The sequence below is a fragment of the Triticum aestivum genome, chromosome 7A (genome assembly GCF_018294505.1).
Source record: "Triticum aestivum cultivar Chinese Spring chromosome 7A, IWGSC CS RefSeq v2.1, whole genome shotgun sequence".
Classification (NCBI taxonomy): domain Eukaryota; kingdom Viridiplantae; phylum Streptophyta; class Magnoliopsida; order Poales; family Poaceae; genus Triticum; species Triticum aestivum.
In genome coordinates, this window is record NC_057812.1 from 542,326,828 (window position 1) to 542,337,400 (window position 10,573).

Sequence of the window (10,573 nt, forward strand, 5' to 3'; positions counted from 1 at the left end):
TTCATAATGGAGAAAAGCCCATCTCCGAAATTACCGATGCGGTAAGTAATTGACTGTTTGTGTACAATTGTTTCGTACACATAATTCATGTGTACTCAGTATTATTTAATGTCATGTAACAGGAACTCGCCGAAAAGCATGGTCATATGAAGTTAGTATGCTCACAAACAAGGTTCAGAAAAACCATGAAACTGTTGTCACAAGACCACAAAAAGTACATCATATCAGAAACCAGTCTTGGCGGTCTAATCCAGATGCATGAAGTGACTCTACGGCGCATAATGTTGGTTAGACTAGCCAAGAGCATAGATATGGACACGCAATCCATTACCATCGGTAAAACGCCAATTCCTATAACAAAAGAGGACGTGCAAGGTATATTTGGCATTCCGATAGAAGCGGAGGATATAGAGCCACATCTGGAAATGCAAACCGACACAGAATTGTTTACCGCCTATGCAAACAATGGGCAAATTTTGATTTCTGACCTTGAAACGGCGATCCGAGCTTCCAAAGCCCCAGACGGCGATTTCCTGAGATGGTTCATTCTGTACGCAATTGGTACTGTTCTAGCACCAATAGCACAACATTATGTGGACTCGAAATTTCTCAACCTTGTTACAGATCTTGAAAACCTTCGGAAATTTAACTGGGGATGTTTCACACTTAATCACTTCTTCAAGTCCGTTCACAAGTTTAGAAATCGAGATCACGTAAATCTACAAGGAAATCTAATCTGCTCTAGGTTAGTGATAGATCACTACTTAATGTCCTTTAATTATTGTTCTGTTGCATATCTGTATGGTGATGAACTAATTTATTGTGTAGTATTGGTACTGGGAGCACGTGCGTAGTGGCCGATTAATGTATGCTTCTAGACCCCCTCCATTGATCGCACGATGGGATGAAATAATGGCTACTTTAAGAAGCGATGCTTACGAGAAAGGAGGTCTTCATAACGGGCCGGTACCTATCTACAATTGAACTTTCTATATCCGATTTTTATTTGGTACAAATGGTTCATTATATTTTATAAAAATAGGCTGTCATGGAAATTTGTGCTCCTCAACGACCGTCCGAGAATTCTAATAATTTTCCAAGAAAAAAAGATGAACATGTGCGTCAACATGATTCGTATCGAGCACCATCACAAGGACAGCAATTTAGTAGCCAGCAAGTATGTACTCCAAGGACTATTTGTTTTTGCAATATCATAAATAGGTGTCATGGAACCTCATTCATTTAGCTATTGTTATCAATGGGGTTTTATTTTGTTTACACAGATTGAAATGGTAGTTGAAGTCATGAATGCACGCATTGCTGATCATGAAAAGAAGGTAGGCAGGAAGTTAATGGAAATTGAGCACAGATTTGATGTCAAATACCAGACTCTAGGTGAAGACTTGATCGACATGAAGACTAAAACTGGCACTAATCCTAGGTTGTCGAAGGCCGAGGACGAAATTAAAGACTTAAGGAGGGAACTCCATGTATGGCATACTATGCCTTTTGTATTTTTTATGAATATGTTCCTTCATGTTCATTATTGTTTGCATTGTTACAGGAATTAAAATACGAATTTACAAGCAACCGACAATCAGTGTCACAGAAAGGAGGCGTGCAGGTGATCAATATGGCCCAACACGTTAATATCTAAAAGTAACAAACTAATGATGAACTACCTTTCTTCATTGTAGGATCAAGTCAATGTGTGCAATTCATCCCTGACAGGAACTCCTAGGGCTAGCCAATTCACGACAGGGACTTCGAGTACACCAAGTGCAAGACATGTGACGGAAAACAATGAGGAACCACAATTAACTCCGATGAAGCCTGTCTTTGGTAATGATTACAAGTTCACAGATGAGGACATAGAGACAGCCGTTTACATCCGCGGAACATACGACCCCGTTGAAATAGCTAGAATCGGAGACATTTCCCTCACAGCAGAAAATCTGAAGCGAAATTTGGACGACAAATACATTTATGGTGATGTAAGCCCATTATACTCTATTCTACATCATTACTGCAACAACTGTCTTATTATTGTATGATTGAAAATTCGGCAGGTTATTATGGCATATGCTCGTATTAGCCAAATTGAGAATGATACTATCTCAATCATATCCCCTTAAGAAACCGAAAAGCTGTTACAAATGAAGGGGGTGGTTCCTGTTGGACGTGCAGCCGCATGGTTAGCTCGTGTAGCAGGAAAATTTGTAGGGCGCCGAAAGGTACACGTTTTCCACACTTTCATAGTTTACGTACACACTGTACACGACAAATTTCGGTTCTCAACCCAACCCAAATTTTACTGCAGGTGCATGTCCCACTGAATGTACACCAAAACCATTGGATGCTAATGATGTTTAATTTTGACAAAAAAGAAATCCAGACTCTGAACTCCATGAATTATCATTGCGACAAGACCAAGGAAGATTCTCTTGTAAGTGTTCTCTTGTTGCCTCTTTTGATCCGCATGGAACATGAGCTCCCAAAGTATCGTAACCCTATGTATAACTCGTCGTACCCTAGGTGGACTCGATTCAGTTCTGCATTGACGAAGCTGTCAAGAAAGGGTTGATATCACCAGCTAATAACATCAATTTTGCCGAATGGACCAAAAAACGCTATGAGAACATACCACAACAGACCGATGGGTACGCATGGCCTCATAAATTATTATTTGCGTACACGAATATGATTACTGATCTTTAACTAAACATCGCAGGACTTCCTGTGCGGTTTGGACAATGCAGTACATGTTGTCATGGAATGGGGATGAAATGACCGATATTTTGAACCAGGTAATTGAATGCCTAATTTAAATTTGTACTTTGTTTAGCTTGAAAGCTATGCTGACATCAGTGTCGGTTATCCAATATAGGAAAGGATAGATATTTTTAGGTGGAAAATATGTACAGCCTTACCGCATTCAAATTGCAATGCGCTTCGTCTCGAATCATATAAGTTCCACATAACGGTTAGCGCTACATGAAGAATATATCATTTATTTCATAAGCCTCATGATTAGAACTAATGCAGCACTCTCTCTTATACAGAAGGAGGTGCACGATGCCCAGCAAGCAGTTCTACCTGATGCTTCAGAAGAGGACGTACAATTAGTCAACAATCCTGATGGTTCCAACAAACCTGACACATCCAACTCCCAGAAGGATACCGGTGCACCCAACTCCCCCAAAAATGGTGCACCCAACTCCCCCAAAAGGAAGAGAGCACGTGGACGCCCGAGAAAACTAGTCGATCCCGAGCAAGCAGCAAAAACAAAGAGTCTTAAAGAATTGAAACTTAAAATTGACAGCAAGACCATAGCCAACCAAGTGTCTTCGTTACCATCACGGTCACGCAGAGAGCATAAACCAGCACCAGCTTTATTGAGCCCATTCAAACACAAATAGGTAGCATCAATTGATCATCAATTGATACATGCTCATGCTCATGCTCTACTTCTAGCATCATTTGATACACGTTTTGTTCTTATCAGAAAGTGGAAATAGGTACTTTTGGCAATCATGAGCATCCTCTACTTATTGCAATATCTAATGCATTGATACATTCTCATGCTCATGCTCTACTTTTAGCATCATTTGATACACGTTTAGTTCTTATCAGAAAGTGGAAATAGGTACTTTTGGCAATCATGAGCATCCTCTACTTATTGCAATATCTAATGCATTGATACATTCTCATGCTCATGCTCTACTTTTAGCATCATTTGATACACGTTTAGTTCTTATCAGAAAGTGGAAATAGGTACTTTTGGCAATCATGAGCATCCTCTACTTATTGCAATATCTAATGCATCATCAATACAAAGCTTGATTTGGCAATAGATGGAATCGGCAATCATTTGCATGCTTTAATTTTGTCAAAAATTAATGCATAGTTCAGTTGTAACTGCTCATAGATATGGCAGGAACATGCTGAGTTATACACTAAACATAGTCATGCCAAGCTATAACTACCATAGTCATATTATTAGAGTTCCTAGCATGCATCACCGTACGGCAGAATAACACAGCAACCATAACATAGACCACCGTACGATACTTGAGTTGCTAAGGCCTTGTACAATGCAAGGTGCTTAGGGGAGTTGCTTATAGAAATAAACCAGGCTTTTTTTAAGCACATGTGCTTATTTGTACAGGGTAGACGCATAACTAGGCGTCTCTCCTATAGAAATAGGCACCGGTGCTTCAGAAATACCCTGTTTATTTTTCTAAGCACCACCCTAAGCATCTAGCATTGTACAAGGCTTAAACATGCATCACCAAAATAGTATTAACAACTAGGAACACTAAACCAGAGTAGCAGCAAACTCTTAACATAAACGGCAGATCAACCACCGCTCAGCATAGGTTCAGACACACCATAGGACATCAGTTTTAGACTCCAACAACAAACAAACATAGATAATATAATAGGACACGGCAGTCCTGGGGCAGCAGCAGCACTCTAGCAGCACATCACTTCTCTCCCTTCTTCAATGCATGTTGTAGGGCTCATTGACTTTGACAATCTCGAGGAAGCGTGCGTAGGCAGCATGTTTAGCCAGAGTACTGGCTTTATGCTTCTTACCATGTCCATTGCCAGTGCTGAAGGCATGCTGGATCATGTCATCTATGCCGCCACCGATCACCTTGCAACAGAAAGGGCACCCAATCTTGCCAAAGAAACGGTACTTGATCTTCCCAGCAATCAGATGCCTCAGGGTGTACCGGCTCTTGCTGTGCCTGCTGTCCATACTGTAGTCCACGTCGTCGTCATCCTCCTGTGAATTAGTGAATTAGTACACATAGAAGAACTCAGCTAATCTATTATGGTACATTGACTTCAATTACAATATTTGAAAGTACACATGTGTAACATGGCAACTATCTATTTGCTAGAAACAAGGCGTATGTGCACATACATAATTGAGCCAAAGAAATTGACATGCATAAATATGGACGGTGGAATAGTTGCATTTATAGATTAGTGCACAAGTAGTACATAATTAACACATGAAAGACTTCATGAAGTGGCTTGGTTTAATGATATTTGATACTTGTTATAGGTGTAATTCTTATTGGAATCAGAAAAATGGCTTCATTATACTCCTCCATGTTTCACACAAGGGGGGTTTGTTCTATCTATTGGAATGAAGAAACCATTATTCTTTCTGACAGCGGCAATACTGCTTCTCCAACATTGTTAGACTGATAAGTTTCAGAAGGAAATTGGTAAAGGAGCTATGGGGTGTCTCACTGCTCATATTGATGAGAGATGTGGCTGTGATCATCTAGATAACATACTGTGGAAAATAGGCTAGATGAAATGTTTTGATTTTTTGGTATCCAATGGGTATGTACTGTCAGCCCATAATTATTAAGGGAGCGATCACTTCCTTTGCAAAATGGAAATCTGTATAGAATTTGCAAATGGATCATCTATGAACATGTGTGCAAACTAATCATCTATGAACATGTGTGCAAATTAATTCATCTACATAAACTAAAATGAATCAGGAACTGCACCATTTTGTCACTGTCCTTGGGAAGCCAATGGAGAATCCTGCCATATATGCATTGTTTAACCCACTTTTTTCATTAATGTATCCCTGCCATGAACATTTTCTTATATTTGGGTTCATTACCCCACTTCTTTCATTAATGTATCCCTTGTGAAACTTATGCTCATCTAGTTAACAAGACAAACCCCAATGCCATGAAAAAAACCCAAAGTATCTGCTGGAATCAGAATGTGAATCAGATTTAAAAATCCACATCCAACATGAAGATTTATGCTAGATCCCTACAATCCTACATACGTAGAACTAGCACGCCCAAGTGAAATTGATGCTCATCTAGTTTACAAGAAAAACCCCAATGTCATGAAAAAAACAGAGCAAAAAACAGAGTACTACCTCAGATAGCTCGTCGATGGCATCCTCATCGAAGTCGCTGCCCTTCCTGCAATCTACGTCGAACTCCTTTATGGCGTTCTCCTCGAAGAGCTCTTCGATTTCGTCATGCACCTTGCGCTTACGCCTTCTCATCTCCTCCTCCAGATCTTCCCCGACCTTGTGCTCGCCGACGGGTGCCTCGACGGCTGCGATGGCAGCGGGAGCAGGCACAATGGTCGCTGCACCGGCAGCTTCCGCCGCTACGATGGACTCTGCCGCTCCACCTACGGCTGCAGCCACGGCAGCAAACTGCGCTGCTCTGATGGTTGCCTCCGGCTCGTCCGCCGCATCTTCACGTCCGCGCTTCATCATCGGTCGAAGACAGGAGGAGGGAGGCGTAGGAAGGGAGGAGGGTGGTGAGGAAGGAGGAGAGGGTGGTGAGGAAGGAGGAGAGGGTGGTGAGGTGGTGAGAAAGGAAGAGAGTGTGGGGAGAGGACGAGGGTTTTCTACCCGATTTGGGGAAGAAATGCACTGCTCCTGCCTCTTGGAGTTACCAAGAAGCCGCGGGTGCCGATTTGACTTGACACACCCACCCGGCCGTCCCCATTCCATGTGGGGACGTGGCGGTCGTGCACGCGGTCGTGCACCTCCTGCGGTTTGCCATCAATTGCTATCGGTCTCACAAGTGGGTCCCCTTGTCATCCACACAACCGAGCCACCACATGTACCACATTGTTCTTTCTCCCCGTCTCGACCACTCCACATCTTTCTTTCTCCCCTTCTCGACCAGCACCGCCGCTGCCGCCATCTCCCGATGACCCCTCTCTTTGCTGCCGGTGCGCGGCCGCCGCCAACTCCGGCAAGTACATGAGATCTCCCCTCTTCTTCCCTTCCCCAACCGTGTCTCCCTACAAAGGCGGATCTGAGCCGATTGGTTTGGACTGAAACTTAGTTTTTGGATTGGATCTTGATTTGGTTTCTATGGTTTGATACCAAATCAATCAATTAGTTTGAGCCGCCACTACCACCTACTACTGCTTCAAATCCAAGAGCCGTTGTTGCCGGCCGGAGCTCGTCGGCTCTCTCGAGCTTTGACGCCATGTCTGATCTAGATTCATGACGTGCCCTCGCATATGGCTTTGTCCATGGTTTGAACCTTTGGATTCAATCCAAAAGTTAAAAACGGTTTGGACTGGGTTGGATGATGAGCATGTATAGTTCGGCTTGGTCTAGATTCTAAATGAAAATATCTTGATTGGTTTGGTTTTGATGTGTGCCGTGGATTGGACTGGTTTTAGTTTGGATGCCGAACTATTCCCAGGTTTAGATGAGACGGGCATTGCCATTGTCATTGGCATTGCTTTATTACGTAGATGATATAAAATAGATTGATTGGCCATTGCTAGTATAAGTTATCACTATGATTTATTATATGTATGATCTTTGTATTGTATTATGTACAATTCAACTTAGAGTTCAACATGTTCTGTGTAGAATGGAGGAAGCACAATGTGGACGCTGCAACTCACGGTGCCGGACCAGCCTTTCTACTGCCACACTGTTCGGCATCTACTTCCAGCCTACTTTTGTTTTTGCAGCGGTAACAATTTATATGAACCTTCTGACAGTACATTCTTTTTGTTTTTTTGCTATTTCCACTAATGTATTGTGTCTGTTATTTGTTTTTATCTTACACAGATCGTACCATGCAATGTGAGATTGGCATTCAATGAGCTCGTCGCAGACACCGTGACCTTCGACGCTCTTGGGGGCCCATACACTATGCAGGTCGAGAAGGGGCGAAAGATAACCCAGATAGGAGGAGATGATTGGGATCGTTTCATCGCCCGCATGCGTCTTAGTGGGGATGAATTGATCAGCTTCTCCTTCAGAAGGGATAGGCCCAGGATTTCTGTTATCTATCTAAATTTGATTCCGGATAGTGAGGATGAAGTTCATGAGCAGGAAGATGGTGCTGATTCAGATGATGACGATTCAGATGATGATGAGAACCCACTTGTTGAATACCTGTATGCCCAAGGACTCAGACTGGGCGACTAGGAAATCGGCAACCTCTGGGACATGCTTCCGCTACGTGAAGACTACCTAGGGAAGCCATTCATGACCCGCCTCACAAGGACGAATGTTAAACGGCATATCATGGTATGTTACTTAGTGTGGTAATTACATGATATGCATGCTTAGTTAGTGTAGTAGTTCATATGATATGCATGTTGTAGTACTGTGATGAGAGGCCTAGTTTAGAATTCATTTAGTGAAGATTTTTATGACATGCATGTAGTGTAGTAATATGCGATGATATGCTTAGTGTATGCAGTAATCTAATGATATGCCTAATTACTATAGTAATTTGATGCTTGGCGTATAGTGTAGTGATGTGATGATATATATGCTCAGTGTTGAATCCAATGATATATGTGTCTTGAAGTGTATGCTTTGTTGATAATTGCACGTGACATGATCATATATCATGTCAACTATTTTCAGAAATTACCTAAGAGGTTACTTGATAGCTGTGGCATCGACCCGGACGAAGAAGGCATGGCTGCTGGACTATGCCTTACCAGAATGGGCTCCATCACCAGCTGTGCCTATGCAGTGGACACGGACGGTCGCACTGTCTTGAGCAGGGAAGGGTGGAAGAAGTTCCTTCGTGCCAAGAATCTTCGGGTAGGACAAGCCATCCTACTCACTGTTGCGAACACCCATCGCCATGACTTGAGGATGATGATCACCATCCACCTCATTTAGAACTGGGGTGGGCCATGTATCAATGTGAAATGAACTTGTTATGTTAGTTCTTGTTTGCGAGTACTTGTCGTGTATTACCGTACCTATATCTACTCATATCTAGGTACTATTGCTTGTGATGGATTGCAACTATTATTAACTGGTAACTAATGCTCTACTAGCTATGATTATTCCACTGTGTGATGTTTTATAGGCTGTAGTGTGACATGGTAATTGTTATATATGGTAGAGGCTTGTCTCTAAGACCTTGTACAATGCAAGGTGCTTAGGGATGTGCTTCCATTGTGTGATGTTTTGTACGTGCCAGGTTGTAGTATGACATGCTAACTGTTCTATATGGTAGTGGTTGGTCTCTAATTGGACCAACATGTTGAACTAGTATAAATGGTAGAGGCGTTTCATTATGCGCCACATCCAACAGTTCACATAATTAAGTATCCAAAGATTAAGGTATGAAACCCTTGGTCATACATAGCAACATTTCGTTCCTAAAAATTAAGGTACTTCCACATTCAAACTAACTAATACTACAAATTCGAAGGAACTACTTAATACATTAACAGCACATAGGGAAGTAGCCCTGGTCCAACGGCTTGAGAAATGACGAACAAAAACTGAAATAAGAAGGATCAGTCAGTAGCAGCACCATCAGCCTCCCAGCCTCACAACTTCAGCCAACCTGGTGAACTCCAGGTTTTTTCCTGCAAAACACACATGTGATGTTGGAGGCAAGAAAATAAATATGCCAGGGGTCTTGTCATGGCATCTAATCGCACGGAATGCTAGTACAAATGATGGAGAACAAAACATCCAACATGAGCAAATTCATAGGAGTTCTAGATCCATATATACCATCAAGAAAAAATGCTCAGTTTTAATTCAGACACAAGACTTGGTGAAAACATGCATATTCATATCAGCAACATTGATATGGCATCTTTGCAAGCTTGGGTCAGTGACTTGTCTTGTGTTTCATGGCATGACAATAATTTTAACAATAAATAGACATGAAATTGACCCAAACTCATGTACAAAGTTAGGCCATATGATGCATGGATTAATTCACACATAAATGACAAAATGCCAACTTTGTATAGAATTTGCAGTACTGAAATATTTCAGTGTGTACCGGTGTGTACTGAAACTGCAGTAGTGAAATAATTCAGTGTGCATCGGTGTGTACTGAAATTGTAGTAACGAAATATTTCAGTGCCTACCGGTGTGTACCGAAATATTTCAGTGTCTACCACTACAACATTACAAATTTTGCCTAGGGCAGTACCGAAATATTTCAGTGCCTACTGGTGTGTACCGAAATATTTCAGTGTCCACCACTACAACATTACAAATTTTGCCTAGGGCAGTTCCGAAATATTTCAGTGCCTACCGGTGTGTACCGAAATATTTCAGTGTCTACCACTAGAACATTACTAATTCTTCCTAGGGTTCATATGATGCCTAGGGTTCACATACATCATAATCCATCCTCCAAATCCATGTACTCAAATGTTCATGCAATTCATTGAGATTAAGCATTCCCTCTCTGAGCTATTACAATCAGTATCACCACGATGTAAGCACGAGCAGTAGGAAGATGAGGAGTGGGTAAGCTTACTCTAAACATAGCTACCGCCGTCGTTCAGACGAGGAGAGCGGCAAGGGAAGCGTGGAGAACGGCGGGGAAGCGAGGTCGCGACCACTGTCCTCCTCATCTTGCGCTTCGGAGTCTCCAGTGACTCGGTTGGAGGCTGCACAATCTACAACGGCACCTCGTGCATGGTGGGTTCCTGATCCAGTGGATGCTCTACCCTGGATCTGAACGCCCACCACCTCCGCCCGGTCCACTCGCTGGACGAATTGGCCTGCTCCATCGCCCAGAGGAGGATCTTGATCTTC